The following is a 7398-nucleotide window of genomic DNA, read 5'->3' as shown; positions in this document are numbered from 1 at the left end:
CGGGAGAAAGATGAGGCTTTCTACTCCCGTAAAGATTTACACCCTCGGAAACCCTGTACAGGGTCGCTATGGGTCGGAGCCGACTCGATGGCACTTAACTTAACATGGGTCTGTAAGATCCACATTAGACCACAAATCACAAGGTCTGCAGTTCAAATCCACCAGCTGCTACTCAGAAAGCCTATACAGAATCACTATGAGTGGGAACTGTCTCAACAGTATTTAATAACAGTAACAACCAGGCATTAGTAAACTTAAATGGATAGTTATTGGCCATTCTGAACAGACATTGATATAGTTTACTATGCAGGTAACAAGAACATTTAAAGAGCTATCCTATAAGGAAGACCAGTCAATGCAACTATTTTTTAAATGTACTCACAAATTAACAAGTTAGTGATGAAGAAATTAGACAGTTCTTCCAACCTTAGTCTGAAATACACATATATGTGTATACATGTATATGAGCATTTGAAAAAGTTTGTGGAAAACTGGAATTAAAAGATAATGGATTATGAAGAGTTATACTACAACAAATTTGAAAACCCAGAGGAGATGGATTCATTTTCAGATAAGTATGACATACCTAAACTTACACAAAGTGAAGTAGGAAACATAAGCAGACATATAACAAAGGAAAAATTGACCAGGTCATCAAAAAACTCCCAACCAAAAAAGTCCAAGTCCAGATGGCTTCACTGATCAATTTTACCAAACATTCAGGGAAGAGCTGTCACCAATTCTATTCAAATTATTAAAGAATATAGAAGAGGATGGAAAACTTCCTAATACATTCTATGAAGCAAGCATAACCCTCATACCAAAACCAGGGAAGGACATCACTAAGAAAGAAAATTATAAACCAAAATGCATCATGAATATAAATACAAAAATTTAACAAAATCTTAGCCAATAGAATTCAACAACACATTAAAAAAATAATACATCATGATCAAGTAGGATTCATATTAGGGATACAAGGATGGTACAACATTAGAAAAACAATCAATGTAATCCACCATATAAATGAGTAAAAAGAAAAAAACACATGATCATATTGACAGATGCAGAAAATGCATTTGACAAAACCCAACATCCATTCATGATAAAAAAAAAAAAAAGTTCAACAAAGTAGGAATTGAAGGGAAATTACTCAACATAATTGAGAGTACATATACCAAACCAACAGCCAACATCACTCTCAATGGAGAGAAACTGAAAGCCTTCCTCTTGCGAACAGGAACCAGACAAGAATGCCTTTATCACCACTCCTATTCAATATTGTGTCGAAGGTTTTAGTCAGAGCTATAAGGCTAGATAGAGAAATTAAAGGCATCCAAATAGGAAAAGAGGAACTAAAATTCTCTATCTTTGCAGATAATACTACCCTATGATAGAAAAGCACAAAATTCATCAAAAAACTACTGGAGCTCAGTGGAAGATTCAACGAAGTGGCAGGATACAAGCTTAAAATGCAAAATTCAGTGGGATTACCATACACTACTAATGACAATGCTAGACATGAAATTAGGTAAGCAATACCATTGACAATAGTCACCCAAATGATGAAATATTTACAAAAAAAAAAAAAAAAAAAATGCAAATAGAGAAACAAAGGGCCTATACAAAGAAAACCACAGAACACTACTACAAGAAAACAAAAAGACTTATAAAAATGGAAGAATATGTCATGCTCAGCTATAGGAAGACTTAGTATTGTAAAAATGTCAATACTACCCAAAACAATCTACACACATAACACAATTCCAACCCAGATTACAATGACATTCTTTAAAGAGAAGGAAAAAACAATCACAAATTTTATAAGGAAATGAAAGAAACCTAGGATAAACAAAGCACTGCTTAAGAAGAAGAGCAAAGTTGGAAGCCTCTCATTCCCTGATTTCAAAATTTACTATATAGTTACAGTGGTCAAAACAGCCAGGTACTGGTACAATGAAAGACACATAGATCAATGGAACAGAATCAAAATCCAGAAATTATCCCATTCACATACAGCAAACAGATCTTTGACAAAGTGCCAAAGCCCATTAAATGGAGAGTACATATTATCTTCAAAAGATAGTGCTGCCAGAACTGGAAATCAATATGCAAAAGATTGAAAGAAGACCTTTAACTCATGCCATATACAAAAAAACAAAAACAAAACAAAAAAACTCAGCAAGGATTAAAGACCTATACGTGAATCCCAGGTCATTAATGAAAATAACAGGGGCAAATATAAGAGCTCTAATACACAGCACACACAGACTACTAAACATTGCAAAAATTACATAAACAAAAAAAGATAATTTGGGACACGTTAAAAACCAGAAACTTATGTGCATCAAAAGATCTCACCAAAAGAGTCAAAAGGAAGCTAAGAGAATGGGAAAAAATATTTTGCAATGATATATGAAACAAGGGGCTAATTTCTCAAATCTATAAGAAACTACAATACCACTACAAGAAAAAAACAAATAACCCAATTAAAATATGGGCACAGGATATGAACAAACACATCATCAAAGAAAATATTTGGGCAGCCAACAAACACTTGAAGAAATGTTCACAATCACTAGTCATTAGAGAGTGAAAATCAAAATAACAATGAGATATCATCTCACACCAGCAATAACAGAGAAGTTTAAAAGCAGAGGCAATAAATGCTGGTGGGAATGTGGAAAGACTGGGACCCTACTACATTGCTTGTGGGAACCAAAAATGGTCCAACCACTTTGGAAAACAATATGGAACTTTCTTAGAAAGTTGGAAATAGAAATACCTTTTGATCCAGCAATTCCTCTACTTAATGTATATTCACCAGAAATATGAGCCATAACATGAGTATATATATGCATACAAATTTTCATAGCAGCACTATTCACAATAGCAAAAAAGATGGAGACATTCTAAGTGCCCAACAATTGAAGAATGGATAAGCAATCTTTGGTACACACAATGGAATATTATGCTACTTTGAAGAACAACAAGGAAGCTGCAAGTCACCACATAACTCGTATGAACCTTGAGGGCATTATGCTGAGTGAAATTAGTCAGTCACAAAAGGACAATTATTGCATAATATCATTGTTGTAAAAGCTTAAGAAAAGATAACCATACTAAAATGAAAAAAAAAAAAAAAAACTTTAATGGTTACCGGTAGAGGTTGGAAAGGGCATGACAGTAGTAGAAGGAGGGGATAGATATATTTCAGATGTAGGGGAGGGAAATACACAAGAAGGGCAAGATGGATGGAAAAACAATTTGGATAGGGGAACACTTAGGTAGGTTTGCATGGGCTGAATGGGATGGAGGTAAAAGTGCTGAATGCTCAATCTTGGAACAACAGGGCTCCGTGATCCAGGCATAGTCTGAAGAGGGGAAATAATGTTAAGATGCTTGACTATATGTTGAATATTGGTTTCCCTTGCTTACTATTGTAAAATAGACACTTGAGTGGGATAGAAAGGAATGTCGGGAAAACATGATTACAGAAACCTGGTAAGCTATCTTCAGCCTATACCTGATTGGAATACCTAAAAACCAGTGAAATGGGTCCTGTAGAGCCTTTGTAGTCTATAGGATCTTAGGTGGAATCCTGATCCCCATCCAGAAACTTCTGAGTTGGGATATTCCTACTAGAAAGGACAAACTGACCAGCCTGGAACAGTTAGAGAAACAGAAGATACTTCTTGAAAGTAAGCTCAGAGGGGGGAAAAAAATAAAGGCAGTCTGATTAGTTACTAGAAGATTAAGCAAGTTTTTCGCTGGGCAACCATCAAGGCAAGGAATCAAGTTATTTCAGGGTAACACTCCCCCCCCCCAAAAAAAGACTGAAATTTAAAGGGAGTTCATGGGCAAACATCAAGTTCGCTAGTGATCATATTGGCCTACTGAACAGCGGAAGAGGGGGAAAGGAAGCAATGAAGAAATGGGCTGAGTTCAACCATGTCCCATAGATTCCCATTGACCTGGAGATGAAAGAGAGAAAAGGAAGGGCTGGTTGGTCTGAAGTGTTGTGAGACCTGGGGACTCCTAAGCTCAGGTGTAAGGACATAGCCATGGAGGGCTAGAGCTGAGAGTGAAGCATCCAACTGATATGAAGTGAGGGGAGATGCAGAAGAACACTGAAATTTGCAGATAGTATCCATTTGACCACTCATCTGTGAGTTGGTCGTAAAGTGGTGGCTTGTGAGTTTCTGTGATTCTGGAAGCTATGCCAGAGGTATTTAAAATATCAACAGGGTCACCCATGATAGACAGATGAGCTTTCAACGAAGATGGATTAGGAAGAAGGAGTGTTGAACTATTTCTGAATATTTAGTAACTGAAAGCCTTATGAATGGCGGAGAAACACTGTCAGATATAGTGCCAGAAAAAATTAGCCCCTCAGGTTGGAAGGCACTAAAATGCAACTGGGGAAGAGCTACCCTTCAAAGTAGTCTGATGATGAGAATGGAATAAAGCCCATGGGAGTAAAGACTCGGGACCTTCATTTGCTGATGGGGCACAAATCAAAATGAAGAGAAACAGCTGTAAACATCCATTAGTAAATGGAACATGGAATGTATGAAATACGTTGTTGTTGTTAAGTACCGTGGAGTCGGTTCCAACTCATAGTAAACCTCCACAGGGTTTCTGAGTCTGTAAATCTTTACAAGAGTAGAATGCCTCATCTTTCTTCCACAGGACCACTGGTAGTTTTGAACTGTTGACCTCGATGTTGGCAGTCCGACTCATAACCACTATGCTATAAATCTAGAAAAATTGGGAATAGTCAAAAATGAAATGTAGCATGTAAACTTTAATTGATATCTTAGACATTAGTGAGCAGAAATGGACGGGTACTGGCCATTTTTAATAAGACAACCATATGGTTTACTATGCTGAGAAAGAAATACTGAAGAGGAATGGTTTTGCATTCATTATCAAAAAAAGACATGTTGATATCAATCATGAAGTACAGCACTGTCTGTGATAGGATAATATCCATGTACCTACAGGGAAGACCAGTTAATACCAGTATTATTCAAATTTCTGCACAAACGACTAAAGCCAGTGAGGATGAAATAGAAGAATTCTAACAACTTCTTCAACCTGAAATTGATCAAACATGCAATCAAGATGCATTGATTATTACCAGTGATTGGAAAGCATAGGTTGGCAACAAAAAGGAATGATCTACAGTAGTTAGGGTATATGGCCTTGGTGATATAAATGATGCTGGAGATCACATAATTTGTTGTTGCTGTTAAGTGCAGTTGAGTCGATTCTGACCCATAGCAACCCTGTATACAGTTTCCAAGGAGCAGCTGGTGAGCTTGAACCACTGACTTTGCAGTTCAAATGACTTTGAAATCTGAGGCATTAGCCCAAAGTGCCACACTAGGATTCCTGTAAAATCAATGATTTGTTCATTTCAAATACCTTCTTTAGTCAGCATAAGAGATGATTATACACATAGACTTCACCAGATGGAATACACAGAAATTAAATTGACTATATTTGTGGAAAGAGTTAATGGAAAAGCTCCATATCACCAGCCAAAACAAGACCAGGGGCAGACTGTGGAATAGACCATCAGTTGCGCACATGCAAATTCAAACTGAAACTGAAGAAAGTTAAAACAAGTCCACGAGAGCCAAAATAGGACTTTGAATATATCCCACCTGAATTTAGAGATCATTTGAAAAACAGATTTGATATGTTAAACACTAAAGACCAAAGACCAGAAGAGTTGTGGGATGACATCAAGAGCATAATACAGGAAGAAACCAAAAAGTCATTAAGAAGACAGGAAAGAAGGAAAAAAAATAAAAATGGATGTCAGAAGAGACCCTGAAATTTGCTCTCCAGCACAGAGATTCTAAAGCAAATGGAAGAAATGAGGAGGTCCAAGAGCTGAACAGAAAATTTCAAAGGTCAGCTCAAGAATACAAAGACAAATATTACAACAAAATGTGCAAAGATCTGGAGTCATAAAGCCAAGAGGGAAGAACACACACAGCATTTCTCAAGCAGGGATACCTGAAGAAAAAATTCAAGTCTCTACTTTTGTTATTGAAGGATTCTTTGGCCAAATTATTGAACAATGCAGAAAGCATCAAAAGAAGAGGGAAAAAATACAGAGTCACTCTTTCAGAAGGAAATGGTTGAATATTAACCATTTCAGAGGTAGCATATGATTAAGAGCCAATGGTACTGAAAACAGAAGTCCAAGGTGCATTGAAGGATTTGGCAAAGAACAAAGCTCCAAGAAATGATGGAATAAAAATTTAAATCTTTCAAAAAAGTGAGGTGTCATTGGAGGAACTCACTCATCTATGCCAAGAATTTTTAAGACAACTATCTGGCCAACTGATTGGAATAGATCTGTATTTGTGCCCATTGCAAAGAGAGGTGGCCCAATGGAATGCAGAAATCATTGCACAATATCTTTGATATCCTATGCGAGTAAAGTTTTTCTAAAGGTAATATAGAAAGGGCTGGAAGTATACAGTTACAGAGAACTTCCAGAGGTTCAAGCTGGATTCAGAAGAGGATGTGGAACAAGGGGTATCGTTGCTAATGGTTGCTGGATCTTGGCCGAAAGCAAGAAAGATATTTACCTGTGCTTTATTGACTATGCAAAGCCTTTCGATTGTGTAGATCATGACAAGCTATGGACAGCTTTGCAAAATATGGGTATTCCTTAACCCTTAATTGTGCTCATGAGGAATCTGTACATGGACCAGATCTGTGTTGGAAGAAGTGCAGCCAGAATGCTCTTTCAAGGCCAGATGGTCAAACTTCATCCCTCATACTTAGAACATATTGTCAGGAGGGACCAGTCAATGGAGAATGATATTATGTTTGGTAAGGAGGAGGGTCAGAGTAAAATAGGATGATGCCCATTTACATGGATTGGCAAAGTGGCAGCATCAATGGGCTCAAGCATGGCAACAATTGTGTGGTTGGCCCAGGACTGGCAGGGTTTCATTCAGTTGTGCATAGGGTTTATAAGAGTCAGTACTGACTCGATGGCACCTAACAACAACAATAACAACCCATTTGACCTAGCCTCAATGGTTTGATGATCACAACTTAACTAGAGGACAGATTAAAAAAAAAAAAATTATGATAAAGTAAATGTGTAATTTGCTACAATTTTATGAACCTGACCTATACTTATGTATGTGTTGTTGTTGTTGTAGCTCAAAATACCAACTGAGAGTGAAGGAGTCTTCATATCAAGTATGAATACTCTCCCTTCTGTATACAGAGTAGATATGGACAGGCAACTTAGACATAGGCTACCTAAAATGAGAATGTAATTAAAGGCACAATGCGACAGGCTTATAAGTTTTCGAGAGTTTGGTTTAAGAGTGTGTGTGTGTGTGGGGGGGGGGGGGGGGG

Source organism: Chrysochloris asiatica, unplaced genomic scaffold (genome assembly GCF_000296735.1).
Source record: "Chrysochloris asiatica unplaced genomic scaffold, ChrAsi1.0 scaffold00189, whole genome shotgun sequence".
Classification (NCBI taxonomy): Eukaryota; Metazoa; Chordata; class Mammalia; order Afrosoricida; family Chrysochloridae; genus Chrysochloris; species Chrysochloris asiatica.
Note: the sequence above shows the minus strand (reverse complement) of the source record.